Consider the following 22,755-nt stretch of genomic DNA (forward strand, 5'->3'; position numbering starts at 1 on the left):
GCCAACAGCTCAACAAGTCAACCAAGAACATGTTACAGCTCCTTCACTCCCTCAGTTTAGTGAGTCCCAAGTTCTTGTCCTGCACCCGGGAAGAATGAGATTACACAGACAACTGGAGGGTAAGCAAGTCAGAGAGGAGTTTTATTGAGTGACAGAACAGTTCTCAGGAGACCCAAAGTGGGCAGCTCCTTTTTGCAGACAGCTCGTCTTGACAAGTGTAGAAAATATCCAAAGAGAGTAGCTCCTATTCACAGGCAGGTTGTTCTGATGCATATGGAGGAACCCAAAGTGGGTAGCTCCTATTGGCAGGCAAGTAGGCTCAATGAGTATGAGTCTGGCTGAGCCTGGGGTTTTTATGTACTCAGAAAGGAAACACTGAGTACTAATTGGTCTCAGTGCAGCCACGGGTGTACCTGAAAAAAAGCACCATCCAAATGGCCAAAAGGCGTCAATGAAGTACTGTCTCTGGGTAATGGACTCTACCTGCCAGTTCCAGGCTTCAGGCCATCCCTGGCTTGAAGACAGAGTCTCACTGGGGACCCACCCCTTCCTGCCTAAGAACCTGTCCCAGCTAGATGGGACTACAGGCACACGTCACTATAACTGGCTAATTTTTATTTTAAATATTTTGTAGTCATGTGGTCTCATTATGTTTCCCAGGCTGGTCTCGAATTCCTGGGTTCAAGCAATCTTCCCATCTCAGCCTCCCAATGTGCTAAGATTACAGGCATAAGCCACCATGCCTGGTCTGCAACAGCTTTTGAGCTCTCATTCATAAATTCTTTGCCAAGAAAGAGGCAAAATTCCTTTTAGTAGTGAGCACACACTAAAAACAACTCAGATCTCTATCAGTTTTGAAGGGCTTTCAAAGTATGTGATGAACTGTAAGATGGGCTGACCTATTAGATCCTTCAAATATTGCTTCATTCTTCATAAACATTACGCTCTCTGACACCTCATCTGCAAAGCAACCTAGCTAAAGTTCTAGTGATTTACCCAGTTTCTGCTTATAGTAGTCACACATTTCTCTCCTTTAATGCTTCACGTAACTGTGTGTCTCTGTAACTGGCATCTAAAAGAAATGGAATCTTTCCTTCATTCAGGACAATTTCTTATAAAATTCTACTTATTGTAATGGGGTCAACCTGAGACATTCCACAGATTGGTGGAAAAATGCCCACATCTAGAGCAGTTTTAGTAATACTCATGACATTTGTGCAGCTGTTTTTGAACCTATGTTCCAGCACTTTCCTTGAAATCACCTCTGAATTCCTTGGAATTAATATGCAAAAAAAAAAAAAAAAAGGAGATTCACTTATTGCCTGGGTAACCATATAATTTGTTCATTATATTTCTACTGATTCTCATGGAATTCCCCCCATATCTCATCAATCAGTCCATGAGGACTTCATCCTTCCACTCCTTGAAAGCCATATTTTTTCAACCTTCTATGTATGCATTGTGTGGTTATGCTGACTGTGTTCTGCCCAAAGCCACTGACCAAGCTGAGGGGATTAGAAAATGAAATGTAACCAGTGCTGCTTCTCAAGCTACATCCTGGGAGGCACATGGTCCTGGAGAAAAGGACATCTGCTTATGATTGGCCTACCTTGGGAGGCATTTATTTTCAAAGTTACTTATTAATAGGGTATAAGAAAGAGTCTCCATTTTTGATGTGCTGTTGATAGCTTTCAGCCATACCTGTCCCCTTTGCTCTCTGGCCTCACCTCTGGGCAAGCTGATATATCACAGGTGGTCCTCCCTTGGCAGCTGGAAAGATCAAGCCACACAAGACCCTGCCAAGAGAGAACCTTCACTTCAACCCCACACCCTAGCCAACATAAAACAACAACAACAACAACAAACCCACATCATTCTCATTTCTGGGCTCTCTCAATCCAGTTTTAGTTGTGCCTGAGAGACACCATACTCGTCCCAGAAGCCTTGTTGTGTGAGTTTTAATGAATATGTTCTCATTCTATTGGGACATATGTGGTGTCATAGGTCTCAATACGCAAACCAAATTCTGGGTGGAGGTTCATTCTGTTTCTGCAGAGTGGTTACAACAGAGGGGAAGCTTTTCTTCATTTCCCACAAAGGCCCAGTATGATGCTGCAAATGTATTGTGTGGTTATTCAAGAGACATTGACTGAAAGAAGGAAAAGCAAAAAAGTTACAAAAGGAACACAGAAGAGTAGGCAAAAGTAGCAGAAGATAAAAACAAGTGTAACTTAAGACTAGAAACCTGTGTTGAGCAAAGATGCACTCTAGCAATGCTTGCATTACAGGAATTGTGACAGGTGTAGTGGTTGCACTGACTACTGACAGAGAGAAATTATCAGTCACTTTCACACGTGCCTCTAGTTAACTGAAGACATTGAACTCAAGGGGAGGTAGAGCTGATAACACTCCCTTTGAGTTGATTACGTTGTCACTGTAAGGATTCACAAGTTTTTCTGAAGTATTTTCCAGGATTTGGTCAGGTGTAAACTATTATATGACTATAAAACTTTTTAGATGTTTTAAGTATTAGACCTTTATGCATTTTTTCCAGTTTTCAGTGTAAGCCCTTAGAGCTATGTAATGAGAATTTTTATTTTGGCTTTTATTAGATAATTTTTCCTTATTGCATATCTTTCTATTAAAGAATAAATCTTGTTAAAAGACTGACATAAAAGCCTGTGGGTTTTATTGTAGAAGCAAATTTGTTTTCTGGTTCACTTAATGATAATCAAATTATAGGCAAAGTTAAAAAGTGAAAGTCAAGTCATTCAATCTAGCAAAACCCAGACAGCCACAATCATGACCTGAGGATACAAATTACTTCTATTGAAGCTATTTTATGAAGTATCCCTTTCTTTTAGAGATGAAATTGTATTTGTATAAATGAACTTTTAAAAAACCAAACTTCAACTGTATATAGATGAAATGATTAGATTATTTAGACAAATCAATGAAAGTTAAATGTAATATTTGACACTTTACAAACTAAATGACTAAATATTCCTTTTTCAACTAGGCAGAGTATTATATATATATAATCAGTGTCTTCTCTTTCAGTGTAGCTACCAATTCTTCATATACCTGAAGAGGTATTAGAAATTTACTACATTTGATAATTATGGCATAAAAACTTTAAAACAACCCAAATTATGACATTTGTGTAACTTTCAATGACTGAAGGTAAAATTAAATTCTAATAAATATAAAGATGCATATTTATACTTCACTTAGCCAAATTTACTTGTGCTTTAATTTCCATGTCAATTTTTAACTTATTTTAGTCATCTGATATGCTCAATGAATATTCTTATTATTGTGTGGTATGTTAGAGTTTTTGTTTCATTTTGTTTTGCGAAGGAATCTCATTCTGTCGCCCAGGCTGGAGTGCAATGCCACTGAAACCTCCACCTCCCAGGTTCAAGCAATTCTCCTGTCTCAGCCACTCAAATAGCTGTTATTACAAGTGCCTGCCCCCATGCCTGGTCATTTTTTGTATTTTTAGTAGAGACAGAGTTTCACCGTGTTGACCATGCTGGTCTTGAATTCCTGACCTCAAATGATCCACCCACCTTGTCCCCCTAATGTGCTGGGATTACACTGTGCCTGACCTGTTACAGTATTTTATTTTTTTAAGTTAGTTTCATCTTCTGTGGCTTGCAATCATCATTATCTCCATCATCATCATCATCATCAACAACATCATCAACATCACCTGTAGGTGAAGGAGTATTTTATATAGAAAATATTGCTAGTTTAAGATTATTGGACCAGGAATCCAAATATATGATTTCTAGTCAGGTACAAACCCTTCTGTAATGTATAATGTAAATAAAGAGTAAAAATCTCACACAGTATATGGAAAAATTTGGTGGGAATTATTTGCCCTGGTTACTATTATGTACTATTTGTATTGTTACTTTGACTGGCTTTCCATCTAGTAATTGCTACGTTTTGTAACAGGAACCTAACTTTAAAAGAGATGCTTTACATGCATACTATTTTAATATGTTTACATCAGAAAATGTATGTTTTATTACATTTTAGCTATTTGCTATTCAGCACTATATCTTGAAATATTTTGGTGATACGTTTTAAAAACTGGCAGAGGCAGTAATGGATAGGACGTTGAATATACTAAGTGGCTTTTTTCTGAATGATTTAAATCAATGCCAATGATCAAGAGAAAGAATATGCAATGAGAAGTTCTTTGAATTTCAAAGCTTGGCCTAAAATAATAGATTTAAACAAGATTCAGTGACTGATAATAAAAGAGAATCACTCTTCATATAAAATTTATAAATGTATATTGAAATTTATAGCCTATTACATTTTATTGCACTGAAATTTTTCCACTTACACTTGTGATTTATGAAAAATCCTTCAGTTTAAAATTAAATCCATTACACCTATTTAGTGGGGACATTTCTATAAACCCAATCATCTCAATTATTAGGTGAAAGCTAGAAACTGATATCTTAATTTGCTTTTTTTAATTGAATTTCTTCTTTTGTTTTCAGTTATCTTTCCTGGATGGAGGATGGGTGGAGAAGTCAACATTCCTAGATCTGTTTGATCACATTTTCAATTCTGGTGTGCAACATCAAACCCTGTTATCAACAGAATACTGCATCACTCTTCTCTCCTTCAGGTTAGCCTCCTCCATGGGCTGTAACACAGCAAATTTAAGTCTTTTGGGGATTTAGGGTAGAAAAAATGCTAATTTTACAGATATGCCTTAAAAACAATAAAATACAGCTTATATGCAATGAAATAGAAATAACCTCCTGAATGTTTTAATTCATTTTAGATATCAGAAATATAATTTTAATAATACACAGTTTTAACATGTTTATTCACCTTTTTCTGATTTTCTGATTTTCCCCTTCTAATTATTTTAACTTCTTCATGATTTTACTCCATTTTTACAGATATGCCACGTTATGTCTTCTCTATGTTACTGATACTTGCCAAAGACAATGTCCTCTAAAATTGTTCTTCCTGCAAGCTAGATATTTGTAGGAATTATATTTTTAAAAATAGAGAACATAATTCTAGATCATCTGCAATTTATATTTGCAGCATTTCCTTTGAGGTACATTAAAGGAGCATATCTGCATCATTTTTACTTAAAAAAAGATAAATGATAAATTGTTTTTATTTCAGGTGTTGCACCAAAGAGCTTTCTGAGAAGTCATATGTTTTTCATTCATCAAATATTTGTTTTATTTATACTGGATAATGCATACTCCATCATTAAATTTTGGCCTGAAAAAATTATTTATGTATTCTACTCTAGCACTATTTAGTGTGATGACAAAAAAGTAAAATTTCAGAACACCTGAGATTACTGAAGCTGTTTATCTACAATTACTATTTTATTCGGACATAAATAAGTACAAAGTATACGATTTATATGTAAACTGATGAGTTCAAGAATTGTATTTATTTAGTGACTATAATTAAAATAATTGGACAGGTGGATTTACTTGGTCAAAATACTAATGTTTTACTACTTAATATAAACAATCAAATGTTAATCAAGTAGGACTGTTTGCTTAAAGGCGCTTTTCTTCTATACACTATACAGTAATAATAATAATTTTAACAACTGTTATCATCATGAACTAGACACCAGGCTAAGCATCATGCATGTATTATAACTTCTTTTATTTTCACAGTCATCTGACATACCCACTATTACTCTTCTTATTTTTCCCAAGGGCAAACTGAAGCTGAAAGAAGTAATGTAACTTTCTCAAGGTTACACAAAAGAAATGGTTAAAAAGCTTATAAATGGTATGTTTAATACCATTAATATCTAACTCTCACATTCTACATATACATCTGATACCCACCATTTAAATTAAGAATTTCAATTTATGATTTTGAGCATTGTATATACATTAATTTATCCTTTTAAAAACACACAATAGATAGCTTAATGTTAATTTTATTTTTGATTTTTAAAAGCCTTTAAAGCATAAACTGATTAATCCTTATTTTATCCTTTTTTTACCAATAAAGTACATACATATTCAACAATATTAATTTCTGTATTTTTTTGTTTAAACTATTTAAAATATATTTTTGTCTCAATAACTGTAAGATATAGTAATATAGAAGCATTGCAGCATTAAAGAAATATCCTTTAACAGTCCCTCCTCACTTACCCATAGGCCAAATTTGAATGTAAAGCAGTATTAATATTAAAAACATCTTTTGGGATATCAGTTAATCAATATTGAAAACATCTTTTGAGATATTATAGAATTTCTTATACTATATGAAACAAAGATCATAAAGTTAATATCATACGGCTTCTTTGAAATGGACAGTTATATGCAAATTATATTTAGTATCACAGTGTATATTCTTAAAATATCATTCCATTAGATAATTTTATTTTTATTAACTTGAAATATCCAGGTTCTTCATTATGGAAATTTTATGGAGATGCTGATTGTAATGCCATTTGAAAACAAAACTCTAAATTCCACTTATATGTACCTTGGTACATACTTGTTGGTTTTAAATCAGACACTACTAATCTATTGACCCACTCTCCAGCCCATGTAACTACATTATTTTTTATTTGATCATGAATCATTTTCTGTATTTCCCCAGCATTATATTTACAAGATGTTGGAAATAAAATGTATGTTATTAAGTTCTTATGTCACTTTCTTTCCTTTGACCCTGCCACGCTTTTCATTCATTATTCATTTATTCCTTTAGTGTTTTATGAGTGGAATATAAGTGCCAAACACTGTACTGGGCACTAATAAGACAAAGATGAATAAGACACACTCCTTCCCTTAATAACTGTAAGTTTCTGAAGAAGATAGACTTAGCAAGTAATAAGTAAAAATAACTTGAAATTTAGTGAAAGGCATGTACAAAATTCTATTATATAACAGAAAAAAAGTTCTATATGTAGATAAATCAGGAAATGTTTCCAAAATAAATAATATTTTAGTGAGATCTGAAAAATTTTTCTGGTGAAGAAGAAGAAAGGCATTTCAATCAAAATAAACAGTAGGTATATATGTGGAGATAAAATCCTACTACTTATTGGAAATATGAAATAGTATCTCAGAATGGGAATGAAGGAAACAAGAAGAAATATATACAAATCCCTAAATAGTAAGCACTATACATGAGACAGTTGTTTAAATAGTTAAATAGATTTTATAGTATTGTTAATAATCAGCTGCTTAGATAGTGTAAGGTGAAAATAATTAGCATAATTAGAAAAAATAGAATAGTAAAAATTGTTATATAGTCATTACAGCAGTCCAGATAAGAGATGACGAGACCTGATTTAATACTTTCTCAATGCATATAAATAAGGTGAGTAGAATGTAATGATAATGAAGTGAACAATTTTACAACGTTTAATGACCAATTAATAATAAGATGATGAGACAGAAATAAAGAATAAAGATGAGTAATACACTATCTTGAGCTAAAATAACCCTAAATTTAGTTTGGCATATCAAATAATGAAGTAACTTGCATTGGAAAATGCAGTAACTCAGAAAATTAAAACAGTAGCTAAGATTTGTACATCATCAATTTTACAGTTATTTGGAGCTTTCCAATGTTTGAGAATGTGAATTTGGCAATTTAGAGTGATTTGTGCGTTTTAATGCTCATTCATTTATTCTTTAATAAATTATTAAAGAAGTTATAATAAACTTCTTTTATTATTATAAATAAGTTATTTATTGCCTACTGCATGTGCTAAATTCAATGATAGGTAAGATGGATAGATAAACAAATGAGATAGATTACTTTCTCTCTGGTAGCTTATATTCTATTTGGTGGGAAAACAAACAATAGATAAAGAAGCAAACAAAGTAAATTCAGACATGGAGATAACATATTTAGAAAAAAGGGAAAATTTCAATATGGTGGAATATGGAGAAAAATACAATGATAGGAAGAATTTACTTCAGGCTGGACTCTCTGTGGAGGTAGCATTCAAGCTGAGATCAAAATGACAAAGATGAAGGGAAGCACCTTTCAGGATAATCAAGGGCAAATTGAAATATTCTTGGTAATGCAAGAAAATAAAGAACAGTATAGTAAGACATGTACAATTTTTTGGTGATATGCAGCTTCAGAACACTTGCTTTATTTAGTTCAGGTTCCCAGGTAACAGAGATTAGAATTCAGGACTCTACTGGGGAGTTGATCTAAGGTACAGCATCTAAGAGAGAGTAAAACAAGTAGAATTGTGTACAGTGAGAATCTTATGAATCTTTCAAGAAAACTTTGTCCAAATCTAATTTATAGTTTTAAGAAAGTTTTTGTTCCTGCTACTGTGTATAGAAATTGAAGGAATAATTGATGTGGAGTATGGAATATGAATGAGAAATTGAATATTTGAGCAATCCAGTTGAGTGTTGAGGGATAAAAATAGTTAAGTCAAGGGTTAACAGAAGTAGGCAGACAGTAATAGAAGCTAAGGCTCAGGGTTGGAGAAATTGTAAAAACAAGAAAGCTAAGGCTACATTTATAAAGAATAACATTACTTAAAGCAAAACAGAAGCAATAAAAAATAAATGGATACTAAGAACTACAAAGTAAACCAGGGCAGAATAATAAGAGAGTAAAATTGTGTAACTTTGTGTTTCAACAAAGAGAAAATGATTGACCATTATCAAATGCCATAAAGAATCCTAACAAGATAAAAGACAGGATTTTCCACTTGATTAGTGTATCTATGCTAGACTCATACATGGGCTGGGATGGAGGCCACTGTAATCGACAGAAAAGGAAAAGGAATGTGAGGAAAGGAGTAGCACAAAATAACTGACTAGCTCTAGGTAAACAGAGGAAACTTTGTTGTTGTTGTTGTTGTTGTTGTTGTTAAGTGTCATATGGGATAGAAAGGAACTGTTTATTTTTATAGCTTTATTTTTAAAGAGAAAGTTATCAAAGTAGATTTTGGAAGCAAACACAGACAAAAATATATACACCAAAAACCCAGTATACATAGTTGATAAAAGACAGGTTGAAGACAAAGGAATATATTTCTATAATCAATCCACCATCATAAACATTAGCTTTGCTTAGATGTATGTGGAGGCAGATAGGGCTGTAAGTAAAAAAGCTCAAATCAAATTAATCCCATTTCCACAGGGAACTGCAAGGCAAAATTGAAAGGGAAAAACACATTATGAAATGGTTACATCATGACATAACTTGCAGATGGATTTTTCAAAAATATTACTGTGCACATTAAAGATGATTTCAGTTATCTTACACTATGATTTGCAATAAAACATCTTTGTAAAAACCCAACCACAAATAAACTCAAAGTTATAATTCTTAGTCTGAGAGTACTTGTTGGACAAATATGTGTTTATATATGTCAGCTGCCTTGGTCTTTACTCATTAACTATTTGAGACATTTAAAAAATTATTTAAAATTTGCATTTCTTGTTGATGGATCCTCATTTTTCTATTGCTTGATTACTTTCTCAGTAGTCAACACTGGCTTTCTATGGTCATAACACAAACTAAGTAAGAGATAACAACTTCTACATGTAACTGTTAATCTAGAATTACCATAGTCATAGTACAATTGCATAATTGGTATTTAGGATAAATAGTAAAATCAATATATGCTTACCAGACTTGGAGTAGTATCAACAACTCACAAAATAGAATTATACCAGATTTGTAAATTCCATTTAAATACCTGAAAATTTACTAATATATTCATTTTAGTATGTCTTTTTTGTAATTTTTAATAGAATCACTTTTTTTCTCAACCATATAGCATATTAAAATACAAATCATGAATTTTTATAAACAGGAAAGTTTATTTAAAATAGCCTACATAAGTGAAACTACATTTATCTAGTTTGGCTTTTATAACCTGGGTGAGCTATCAGTAATGACTGAAAATGTAACTATTTTTCTTCCAATCATTTCTGAGGTTTAAAAACAGTTTATAATGTAAAATTTATAACATAAAGACTACCACATTCTAAAAGTTTCTTTAATATCAGATATAAAATGCATGGAAGAATGACAGAAAGACCATTATGAATTCTATTTTGGGTATTATAATGGAGATAATATGCTGCAATTTAGTTTAATGAGTTGCAATTAAGAAACTGTTTCAAGAGTTGCATGTGATTACTTTTAATTATTAGTTATTAGTTGTTCCTGCATAAGTATATTTAAAATCACATTATTTTAACTGTAGTAAAGAAAAAAAAATCTTCCATATATTAATATTTATTGTGTACTATAGATCATCAAAATTTAAAAAGGAAATACAGTACTTTTTAACTTCTAGAACTTATCAGTGAGTCATTTTTAGAAAGATTATTACTTGTGAAATGGGAAGAACACATACCTATGTATGCAATTTGGGGCATACTTTGACAAGCATCTAAGACTTAATACTGAATTTTTATCCAGTAAGTATTGTCATTTTGCATAACTAATCAAATATTTAAGATAACTGATTAAATAGGTGACTTACTCTCTTATTTGACCGGGGCTGCCATAACAGAATATCACAGACTGGGTGGCTTACACAGCAAAAATCTATTTTCTCACACTTCTGAAAGCTATAAGTTCAAGGTCAGGAGGCTAGAAAAATTGGTTTCTGGTAAATCCTCTCTTACTGGCTTGCAAATAGCCTTTCCTCTGCTAGTGCAGGTGGAGGGAAGATGTTTCTCATGTACCCTTCTTTTTTTATAAGGACAAGAGTCCTATTGGATTATTGCTTCACCTTTATGACCTCACTTAGTCTTAATTATTTCTTTAAAAGCCCTATTTTCCAATACAATCACATGGGGAGTTAAGGCTTTAACATATGAATGTTGGTGGGGTGGGGGAGACAATCTTCAGTTCATAACACTATGCTAAATAATCTTTCAGTTTTAGAATGAGAAAATATTATTCTAAGACTTTGCAACAATCAACAGATATTTCCATTTTATCTCAGAGAAACATGAAAATTCACTGAAATTAGTTTTGATTTTGGAATTTTTAAAAGAAAACATTTTCTACCCTGATTCTATAGTACCCATGCCAGATTGCTCTGAAAAGTTTGAAAATATGGAAAATACAAAAGCGGTACTGCTGAGGGAACATGTTAGAGGAACTTTCCAAGGCTGGCTAGAGGTCTTTGTTTTTGCTTTCCCTCCTCTGGCCGCCTAGGGCCCTTTGTTTCTACCTTCCTGCCTGTGTCAAGCCAAGGAGCGCCTTTGCTTCCATTTTCTCTGCCTCCGGCTCTTGGAGGAGGAGGCTCTGTGACTCAGGGTTGTAAAACAGCCAATACGGTAAAGGATTCAAAGATCAATTAATCCAAAGGAAGTTTGAAAGAGTCTGTCTCATTGGACAAGAACATGAATGGGGAGGGAATAACTCAAGAGTTAAAAGCTCTAGCCACCCGGATTTGTCTGGAATCTTCTTGGGATCCTCTACCACAACAGCATGGAAGCCGTCCTCTTGCTCTGCTTAATAAACTGCACTACTGCATACTCGTTGGGTCCACGAGTTCTATTTGAGCTGTAGCTCACCCGGCAGCTTAGCGGCCCCCTTTCTCCATTCTATCAGGTTTGGAAGGCCAAGAGCCTAAGTCTGGCTGCAGCTACTCTGCTACCCTGGTGGCCTACTGGTTAGAACTCCTGGTTTTCACCCAGGTGGCATGGGCTTGACTCCCGGAACAAGGGAATCTGGCTACAGTTACTCCAGTTACACTACATTTCATTTTCTGTTTAGATGTATACAAATCATGATTAACCAATTGCAAAAGCAAATATAAAGTTTTGCTAAATGCAGAAATATCTTAATGTTTGAATGACTAAAATTAAAATCTTGAATCATGTTCATATAAAAAACTATGTATAATTTAATAATGAAGAGTAGTTTGAATACAGATATTACTAACAAATATGAAATGCTGTAATAAAGTATTCAATACTCAATATCATAAATGTATGTATATATTATTATGTCAATCACACTGTATTTATAGTATGAGTAAAAAATGATATGTAGAAACTTAAAAATTCACTGGGCAAATTATCATATGACATCTATTCTTCCCTTACATGTTTCATAGTTATGTGAGAAAATGAATGAATAGTTGTTAAAATTCTTTCCCCAAAGCTCTACTTGTTTATGGTAGCATCACCAGCACATAATATGCATATTATACATAGTGGGAACTCAATATGTATATGCCAAAAAGTTAAATAAATACTCGATTTTATTCAAACTAAGTTTAATTAGATCATAACACTTTTATATGTATATTCTAGACTGCTTTAGGAATCATTCATTGCACTTTGCATGTTCCTAGATTTTCTCAACTGAGCATTATGTAAAATTTGAGGTGAAAGAGAATAATAGTAAATGCCCAAGAGACAGTGGGAGTAACTCACCTAGTAATAGCAGAACAAGCCCATCAGACACAGCTCCATATCCTAGGATTTCTCCTGAAAGAAAAAATTGATATTTACTTATCTTCCCAAATTCAGGCTAAGATTTTAAAGCATTTTGTTTACCTTTTGTTTCTGGTTACCATTTGAGTTATGCATTTTATTTGGATGAGTTTTATTCTACCAAGACATGAAACAAATGATGCCATGACATACTCTTAAGCATATCAGTGTATTAGAGAAACTTTAAAGTCTTATAGTAAATTGACTTATCTGACTTTGCTTAATTTCATGTATATCAACGTAATTTGCTCATGCATAAAATTTTCTGGTTCCTCAGGACTTACATCATGAGAAATATATTTGGATAAAAACATGTGTACAAGAAACAGTTTTCAAATCCTTTCATGAAATAGTGTTTGAGAATAATAATAAAAACGGAAACATGGAAGAAGAATAATCTGCTGAACATAATAGAATCATATTAAGATAGGCCTTTTTAGGACTACATAATATTCAATATAAGCAAATTGTTCTTTAAGGTAGAGAAAAATTCAAGGTAATCCATTATATAAACTAACATTAGAAATTCAGAATCTGAATGGGACACTGGCTTTCTCAATGATAAAATGTCATAACACTTCTGGTAATAAGTAATTTCTTGATTTATTTCATTCTCAAAATATGGAAAATATTAATATGAATAAACAGATTGTATTAGGGATGAATGCAAATAAAAAGTAAGATGACACATTTTATACTGAATGAAACAATCATGTCTGCTACATCAAGTATATAAGCATCATGTAAGTTCTCTGCAAACTAAACACACACACACACACACACACACACACACACACACACACACACACACAAAATACTCAAAACCAATAGTGGTTTTTGTTTTTCACTTTAGGCATTAGACTAACAAGAAAAGTATGACCCAAAAGCTGCAATTTATTTTAGATGTGATGGGAGCAAAGAAATAACACAATCAGGTTTAGGTTTTTAAGAATTCCCTCTGGGCCGGGCGCGGTGGCTCAAGCCTGTAATCCCAGCACGTTGGGAGGCCGAGGCGGGTGGATCACAAGGTCGAGAGATCGAGACCAACCTGGTCAACATGGTGAAACCCCGTCTCTACTAAAAATACAAAAAATTAGCTGGGCATAGTGGCGCGTGCCTGTAATCCCAGCTACTCAGGAGGCTGAGGCAGGAGAATTGCCTGAGCCCAGGAGGCGGAGGTTGCAGTGAGCCTAGATCGCGCCATTGCACTCCAGCCTGGGTAACAAGAGCGAAACTCTGTCTCAAAAAAAAAAAAAAAAAAAGAATTCCCTATGGCTACTGTGGGAAAATCAACTAAAAGAAGTTGATGGTATTATATATATATATATACATATATATATATATACACACATATATAATGTTTTAAATATATATATAAATATATATATTTATATATATATATATATATTTAGAAACAGGAGAATATTTAATCCATCTGAAAATACACATCAGGAAATAAGGGGAACCACAGGAAAATCCTCCACCTCTAACAGAAAGAGCGAGTTTACTGGCTTCCTGCTTGCTCCGATAATCCCGAGGCTTGACGTTTGGAAGAAATTGAGACCAAGTTTCTCTGTGTCTCCCTGGCTGGAGTGCAATGGTGTGATCTCGGCTCACTGCAACCTCTGCCTCCAAGGTTCAAGCGATTCTCATACCTCAGCCTCCAGAGTAGCTGGGATCACAGGCATGCACCACGAAGCTCAGTTAATTTTTTGTATATTTAGTAGAGACAGGGTTTTATCTTGTTAGCCAAGATGGTTTCGATCTCCTGGCCTTGTGATCTGCCAGCGCTGGTCTTGGCCTTGGAGGTACAATCATTTAAAGCACATAATGAGTTAGGAAACTAAGTAATTCTCTAGGGTAGACTGAATGTTTGCTTGGAATAGGGTATTACTGATAGAGGTAATGGGGCAGAAGTGCATATTTGGGCTGTATTTAAACATCAAGCCATCACTATTTTCTGATAGTTGATGCAAAGCATGAGAGAAAACATGAGTTAAGTTTATGCCTTTTCAGAGGAATAATTGGATGATAAGAAGGAAAATTTTCTTAAATAGGGAATTCTGGTGAGGAGTAGATTTTGGAGACAAAGGAATCAAGATTATTTTGCAGTGTATTATGTTGGAGATGCCTTTTGGGAGTTCTAGTCAACTAAACAGTGAGTCACTAAGTTTATAATATATGATAAAGATGACAGACATCTATTATTATAGCTCTTAAGAGAAATTATTGCAAATGTATATTTAAAAATTTGATCTAAATGTAGCTATAGGAAAGCTAGCATTTAGTTATAAAGAAAAAAGCCAGTAAAAGAACATTTTGATGTGCAATAAGAATTAGTGTAATATATTCATTCACTCTATAAATGTGGTTACTATTGGGTTTGTATTATAAACTCTTGGTCATTCAAATACAGGCAAAACTGATGAAGACCCTCCTCTCAGGTTTTACAATGTAGTGATAAAGATGAATACTTCTATTCATTGATGAAAATATATAAGGCTCTAAAACAACCAATGATAGAACAGTTCTTCCCTGGGTGAAAGATGATGATCTCGCTGAGGAAATATGAATAATCTGGAGTTAATTGGTTCATGTAGGAAGAGTAAGCAGGACACAGAGTTTGTGGAAAGATTTCCTGGAACAAAGCAAGAGTTTATTTCTCACTCACAGAATTAGAAAAGTTTAAGAATAAAGTGGAATTTTTTGATACTGAATAACATAGAAGTATTTTAGCAGCACGTAACTCATTTTGCTAAAATGATCTGCATTATAACTAGGTAGTAAAGTGAGGATAGTTTCACAGGATAGGGAATCAGAGCATTTGGTAAATGTGGAAGAAGGTTTATGGAAAGGTTATTGCTGCAGTTTTGCCTGAAGTGCAACATGTTCCTTACTTCCTTATGGGTGAAAATGTAATGCTTGTTTTAGTACTCGTTGAAGAGTTAAAACCCAGAATAGGATGACAGGGGCTCCTTAATATTTCTTCTTAAAAGTGTATTCCCTTGGTCCTTGAAATGCTGCTATAAAATTACTAATTAATATTTGGCAAGGAATTTGTAAAAGTGTGTATTCTCAGACATGTCATAAAACATCTTGGTTAGAATGTAAAATCAAGGCTACAGTACACCTATTACAAGGATTTATTACTATGTTTTAACTTAGAGTGGAGATGGAAAGAACACCAGACACCTCTTAAGAGATTGCAAGTAGGAAATAAGCTCTACTATTTATCAAAAAGAAGGCACTAAGTTTATAGACGTTTTTTAAAGCTACTTAAAGATATGAAATAATTAAATAAGCTTGGAACTGATATTTTGAAACTGGAACACACTTTGTAATTCAATGAATAATCGAATATGATAAAACCCAGGAATATTTGCATTAGAGATATCTACTTATAAAAAAGTGATAGCATTATATTTGGTATTTTTTAATATTACATTAAATTTGGAAAGAGGGAAACTCCCTTCCCCCCCGCCCCCCCAAAAAAAGACAGAAGCATTCATTACTATCAGGATAGACACATACAGATTGAAGCCTCAATATGTAGTCTAAATGTCAGTTTACAACTTCAGTGATCACTTATAAATTGAAGTGCTTTTTCATAGGAATAAAAATATGTATTACCAAACAAGGCAGCAAATATGTAACAAAATTTTACCCAGGAATTTGTCATCTATAGCAGGAATCCTCAGCCCCCAGGCTATCATGGCCTTTTAGGAACTGGGTGGCACAGGAGGATGTGAGTGGTAGGTGAGGGAGCATTATTGCCTGAGCACCACCTCCTATCAGATCAATGGTGGCATTAGATTCTCAAAGGAGTGAGAACCCTATTGTGAACTCTGCATGCACAAGATCTAGGTTGCACACTCCTTATGACAGTCTAATGCCTGATGATCTGAGGTGGAACAGTTTCATCCTGAGCATGCTCCCCCACTGCCTGGCCATGGACAAATTGTCTTCCATGAAATTGGTCCCTGGTGCCAAAAAGGTTGGGGACTGCTGATCTATAAGAATAAGAATGTTAACACAAATGTTTAAGTAGAATTAATTTATATGTGTTCCTATGCACACAAAATAAAAATATATATTTTGCTTAGATTTTGTGCAAGCGTTATTTCTGCCAACTAAAATACTGCATTCATCCTAAGTTATCAGACGTAAATGACTAACGTAAGTTGGATAGAATGGAGAGTTTAATTCTATAACTAAGTAGAAAAATGTCACTTTGCAAGGAATTTCCTAGTGCATGACCATGATCTTCTAAGTGTTAAGGAATTCTCATAATGTTGCTGCTACTACTACTAACACTAGTAGTAGTAGTACTAGTAGTAGTAATTACCATTACTGCTGCTACCACCACTATTGTTAATCCTATTATCAGTCCTAATAAAAATACTAATTATATAGTAATTAAAACAGAACATTGCTAAATGTATGCAGTGTCTTCAGTACTGTGTTGAATATTTATAGTATGTTGTCTAATTTACTTTTCATCTTAATCATAGCAGGCAGGTATTATTATTACCCTCATTGTACAGCTAACATAATGTACTCAAGTTCACATAGTTAATGAAGAGCAGACAATATCTGAATACAAAACTATGTGTTGCTATAATCAACTTTCTTCACTATAAAGCTGAAACTTCTTTGATTGGCTTCTGCTGAATATACTCAAATCTACTTCATAATGAAAATATTAAGATGTGATAGTGAAATTAAAACAGAGAGAAAACTGAGGAGGGCATATCGAATTATTGCTAGCAAAGTAAATTGGGAGTTTTGTTTTTAAGTGAGCTTTGCTGAATTTTTTTTTTTTTTTGCTAATTTGAATTATTATTTATCAAAAAACTGTGTTACTCTCTCTGTATTAAAACAACAAGGACTGCTGAGAGTAAGTAAGGCTAATGGAGATACTTAGACCCAACTGCAGACATTTATGGAGTTTGTTAAAATAAATCAGCCAATTATACAATATGGAAGATATCAAAACAGATGCTGCTGAGTTATCTCTCCTACTTAGTTATCCATGATGAAGCAGTAGTAAGGAGACTACAATAGGCATGGTATTTTGAGACTTCCTACAAATTCTCATGAGGATTTAGTTAAGATCTTATGATCAAACATACAGAAACTTTTGGTAAATCAAAGGTGAATGGTGTTTCCATGTGAATGACCAAAATAACTCTACAGAATTTTTTGACATATACTTTGTCACATACTCAGTATCTGAACTAGAATCATATATGCTAACTTCTTCTTATGAGCACAGTGGAGGTTTATTTCTCCCACAGAAGAATATATCCTTGGAACCCAGTCCTTTAAACACACACTTTAAATCATCTGCAGACAAAGTTACAGTCATCCTCCTACTCATGTCAAATCCCCCAAAATTGTGTTATTTTCTCAAGTAATATACTTATTTGAAATGGGCATGTGTTTGTGGATAAATACGATATGGCTGACATACATTTTAAGAAAATGCTTGTTCATCAAATATCTTTAGCAAAGATAAACAACACTGAAGTTTAATAGTACGCAAATTTAAAAAAATGTTTTTCTTTCTGAATAGTTAGAAGAAAAAGAGAAGGAGGAGAAAAGAAAGAGAGAGGAAGAGGGAAAGAGGGAGGATGGGAGGAAGGGAAGAAGGGAGGAAGAGAGGAAGGGAAGGGAAGGAAAAGGAAGGAAAGGGAAGAAGCAGGGAGGGAGGGAAGGAAGGGAAAAAGGGAGGAAAGGAAAGGAGGGAGGGAGGGGTTGAAAGAAAGAAAAAGACATAGGAATTGAGACTTTTGGTGAAGTTATAAATGTCCTAGTTCCTCACACTAATTTGGTTGAAGGCATGTCAAGGCAGAGTCAAAATCAATAATTAACTTGTTTTAAAACTGCTAACATTAATATATAATCCAATAGAGAAAAATTAGAAAAAATATCTGAATGGGAATGTGCCTCATTGATAATAATAAAATTTTTAAAGAAAAATTAAATAAATATGTAACATCTTAATTAGCATTTCAAAATACAGGTAAAAAGAAATAAACTGATTTAGCACATTTACTTGATAAGCATTTTACCTTCAAGAAAAGATAGCAAAAATTGTTATTTTTCTGGAATGAACATAAAGCAACAGGGAAGAATTAGTTACCAACATGTAAATGATGGGTAGTTTTAATTTTAATTCAGCTTTTGATGAATTAAATTGTTTTTACTTATTACTTATCATCCCATGTCCTTTTTAATTAATTGCAGTTAATATCAACATTTCAAGGAATTTACACTTTCATCCTTAACAGTATTTAGTAAGATGTCTTGTTCAGGCAAGAAAAAAAAAGATTTTCAATGTGTCTATTAGTTTGCTTGTTCGGAACTAACTGATTAATATTATCTGTTCTTGTTTATACCAGATCCTTGAGTAAACAATCTTCTACAGAATGCTCTATAGGCTTTTGCTATATTTGTCTCTAAAGGCAATCTAAATCTCATTGTTTGCAACTAGACCTATTTGTTATGGGGTCTTGGTCTTCAGCTTGGAGTTCCTTCATAAATACAGATCACAGGATATGAACACAGAGTAGGTGCTTAAAGAATGTTGAGAGATCATGCTTCCCTTTGGTAGACATTAATATTATATGTCTTTAATCCATTTCCTATTTTTCAACAGTAATAAACATTTTAGAGTGTCATATGATTCCCTTAGCATTGAGGAATACATTCCACAACCTCCTTTGCAACAAGTGTGAGCATGTTAGAAGGAATTTTGTGGAAGCTTCAGGCATGTATTCTAAAACACAGCTGAAGCTATTCTTGGTCCCTCTCCTTAATTTCTTCAACTACCCACTGATTGTAGCATTTGCTATTTTGGATTATGAAGATAAGAAAGTACGTAATGAATACGGGGATAGAAAGACTGTAAAACCAACCTTGGAATGCATATTGGAGATTTTACAGAAAAAAGAAGTAAAGGTTTATCTGTTTGACGTATTTTATTCAAATTTTAAAAGGTTTTTGTTATTTAGGGTCAAACTAAATACTAACCCCTATGCCATTTTTAGCAGCATTATATGCCTTCACCTAAAAGTCAGCAATAAATTTGGGGCCCTTATATTTGCTATTTTCCTTGTTACTATTTGTTTCTCATAATTTAAAAAAAAATCCGATTAATTAATTTCACTATCAAATCTTCCTAGTATCTCCCCTACTGTTCAAAACTCATGTTTTACTCATCTTTTGACATAGCTCCCTATACAGTTAGAAATTATTTTTGAATTACATTGCCTAGTTATGTCCATGTTTTTATTTTTAACTTTGTGTGTCTATCTTGAAACATTCTGAAAAATGTTCACCATCAACAGTATTTTCTATTAGAAACATAACAAAATAATAATAGCCAACACTCATGAATATTTTCCACATGATGTCCTTGAATTAATATTATCTTACTTAATCTCCATAATAACTCAATAATGGAAGTAGCCTTTCTATACTGATTATAAAATAGACACAAAAAACATTAAGTGACTTGCCAAAGATCATATACTTATTAGAACTGAACAGCACAATAGTGTATTAATTAAATCCCAGTGTCTCTTTCCACAAATTTATATTCAACAGAAAATGTTCCCGGTATTATTTACATTTTATGGGATCTGATTTTATGCCAAGTCAGTGGCAATAGAATTAGACATGAGAAAGTTTCTTGACTCATAAGTGAAATACAAGATAACTAAGTTCCTTCAGATTTATGATGATAAAAACATGTTTAGTGAGTACAAGGGTGTAAATGCTGAATTGTGAGACTCACAAAAAATAGTCCTAAGCAGATAAAAATGATTATTCAAAGAGCTAGAATATGACACATTTTTAGTTATATATGTTGAGACATGAGTATACTCCAGTATACTCAGGCAATTTATGCTATAGTCAATTTATGCTATAGCTAGATTCTTTATTTACTTTCAATAATATTGTCAAATGATGATTAAATAGATAATGCAGTGTAGTCTAAAAATGCACTGGCTGATTTGTTTTAATATTACTTTTACCTTAACAACAAAAACTAAAACTTGACTGCAATTTTGATTTAGTTGTTAGCAGTAAGCAGGACTGTAAGTATCTGTCATCCTGTACTTAAATAATCTAACTAATTGTTTTCTATACATTCATTCTTTATGTTAAGTATGGCCAGATTCATCACTTCTTTCTTCCATTGACATGCATGATATGAACAGGTGACTCTGCGTAGAGAGATTAAGGAAGATTTTGAAAGGACTGAAGCTAATGTAATTTCAGGGTGTGGAGAAACTCTTGAAGAAAAACTATGCATAATTAAAATTGTGATATAAGGTGTAGAAACTTGAAAGGAGCCTGTTAAGTGAGGGTCCCTGAATCTTGTTGTTCACTGGTTTCCACACATTCACTTTCTTGGAACAGTATAAATGTACACATTTACATATGCATATCTTACGGTATTGTTTGGATGGATTTAATGCAATTTAAAACCAAGTTGACATAGAAATTTTATTTTAAATTTAAAATAAGTTTGATAAATAGTAATTTTTATTACTATTTATTACTACATTATTACTAATGTAGTAATGTCCCAAACTTGATAAGAAACATAAAACTCTAATAGGAAAAAAAGACTTTTAAAAGATATTTCTTAATGTTACCTCCTCCCCTGCAAAGAAAGTAGGAAGGCAGAAAGGGAGGAAGAAAAAGAGAGAGGGAATAAGAGAAAGACAAATTATCAGTTGCAGTGAACAGTATAGATGACGTAAATTCAAAATACAATTACGTCACACCAAGCTCATCAACATTGATTGGCATTATTCCTTTAAACACACACACACACACACACACACACACACACACACACAACTTGATAGGCAAAAAGTGGCTTATTTTAATGTTTTTAATCTTTTTTTATTAAATCTGAAAACATGTAGATTTGTTGATTGTCTTATCTGTAAGTTATATTTTCATTATTTTTTCAGTGTTCTTAAATATAATAGATTTCTAAAAGCTATTTGTTGAAATATGTATCTTACTATTGTTTGACACAGGAATTGAATTTATTTTCTTTTTTATGTAATTTAACTGTTTTATTTGCGGTATTTAATGGAACTACATATCCATATCCTTCAGTATTTCTACTATAAATTGTGAACTGGATATAATGCTCAAAGAAAAACTCACCATCCTAATATGTGAATATTAGCTTATGTTTTATTTAATACTTTTATAACCTATTGTTGCCTATTTAGCAAATACAGAATTTATCAGTGATTGGATTAGAGTTATAGTTTTCTTTTTTCAAGCATTTATTCAGTTTACAAAATTGAATCATATTATGTTCAGATACATACTACATATACATATACATGTTTTAGTTTCTAATAATTATTCCATTGTTTAATAGATCTCTTTCTAATTCCTTTTAGCATTATATGATTTATTTAACATCATATACAAAATGACCACACACATACATTATTTTATTTTTCTCCACAAAACTGTGGCCTTTTTAGTTATATGTTATTCAAATTTTCTTATTAATAGAGAATTGGAAATTTGACATTTCCAAAGCTTTAATTTCTATACAGTGTGACCAAATGCAATTAATAAAATGAGTCCAGAATGAATACGATTTTGTCTGTATAAACTATAGATTAACTCAGTTGTGATACAATCTATGGTGTTTTACATGTAATTGAAACCTCTATTAAAGGATTACTTTCAAGAGGTGATATGTCTCCAGACAAGAGGGTATCTATGATGATGTGAATAGCAGACACTTTGAAAGAAAACATTAAATCTGAGATTCAAGTATGTCACCTGCCTTAAAAAGTATCCATTCTTACTTTTGGAATCAGATAAGAGTCACTGTGTTCAGGAAAGCATGACTTTCAAATAATCTGTTTTAATTTCCTGAAATTCACACCTTTATGTGTGTTCCCTGACACTTAAGTAACTAGGGCAATTCCACTAAGTTCTGGAGTGTCAGTTCTCACAAATTCGTAACTGCAAGAGAGCCTTAGAATAAATAGGTCAAGTACTAGTATGAATCCAGTTGAAATGTTCATTTAATTGCATTAAATTAAAAGAATAAGTTTGGAAGGAGTATTTAGAGAATGATATTTAATTCCATTTACTTTGATCTGTCTTTATATTATTAATTGAAGGAAGATTATGTTCTTCATGCAATTCTATCTTCATATTTCTTATAAAATTTTTTAAACAATAATTTTGCTATATAAACAATACTTTTTAATGATGT

Source organism: Saimiri boliviensis, chromosome 3 (genome assembly GCF_048565385.1).
Source record: "Saimiri boliviensis isolate mSaiBol1 chromosome 3, mSaiBol1.pri, whole genome shotgun sequence".
NCBI lineage: Eukaryota > Metazoa > Chordata > Mammalia > Primates > Cebidae > Saimiri > Saimiri boliviensis.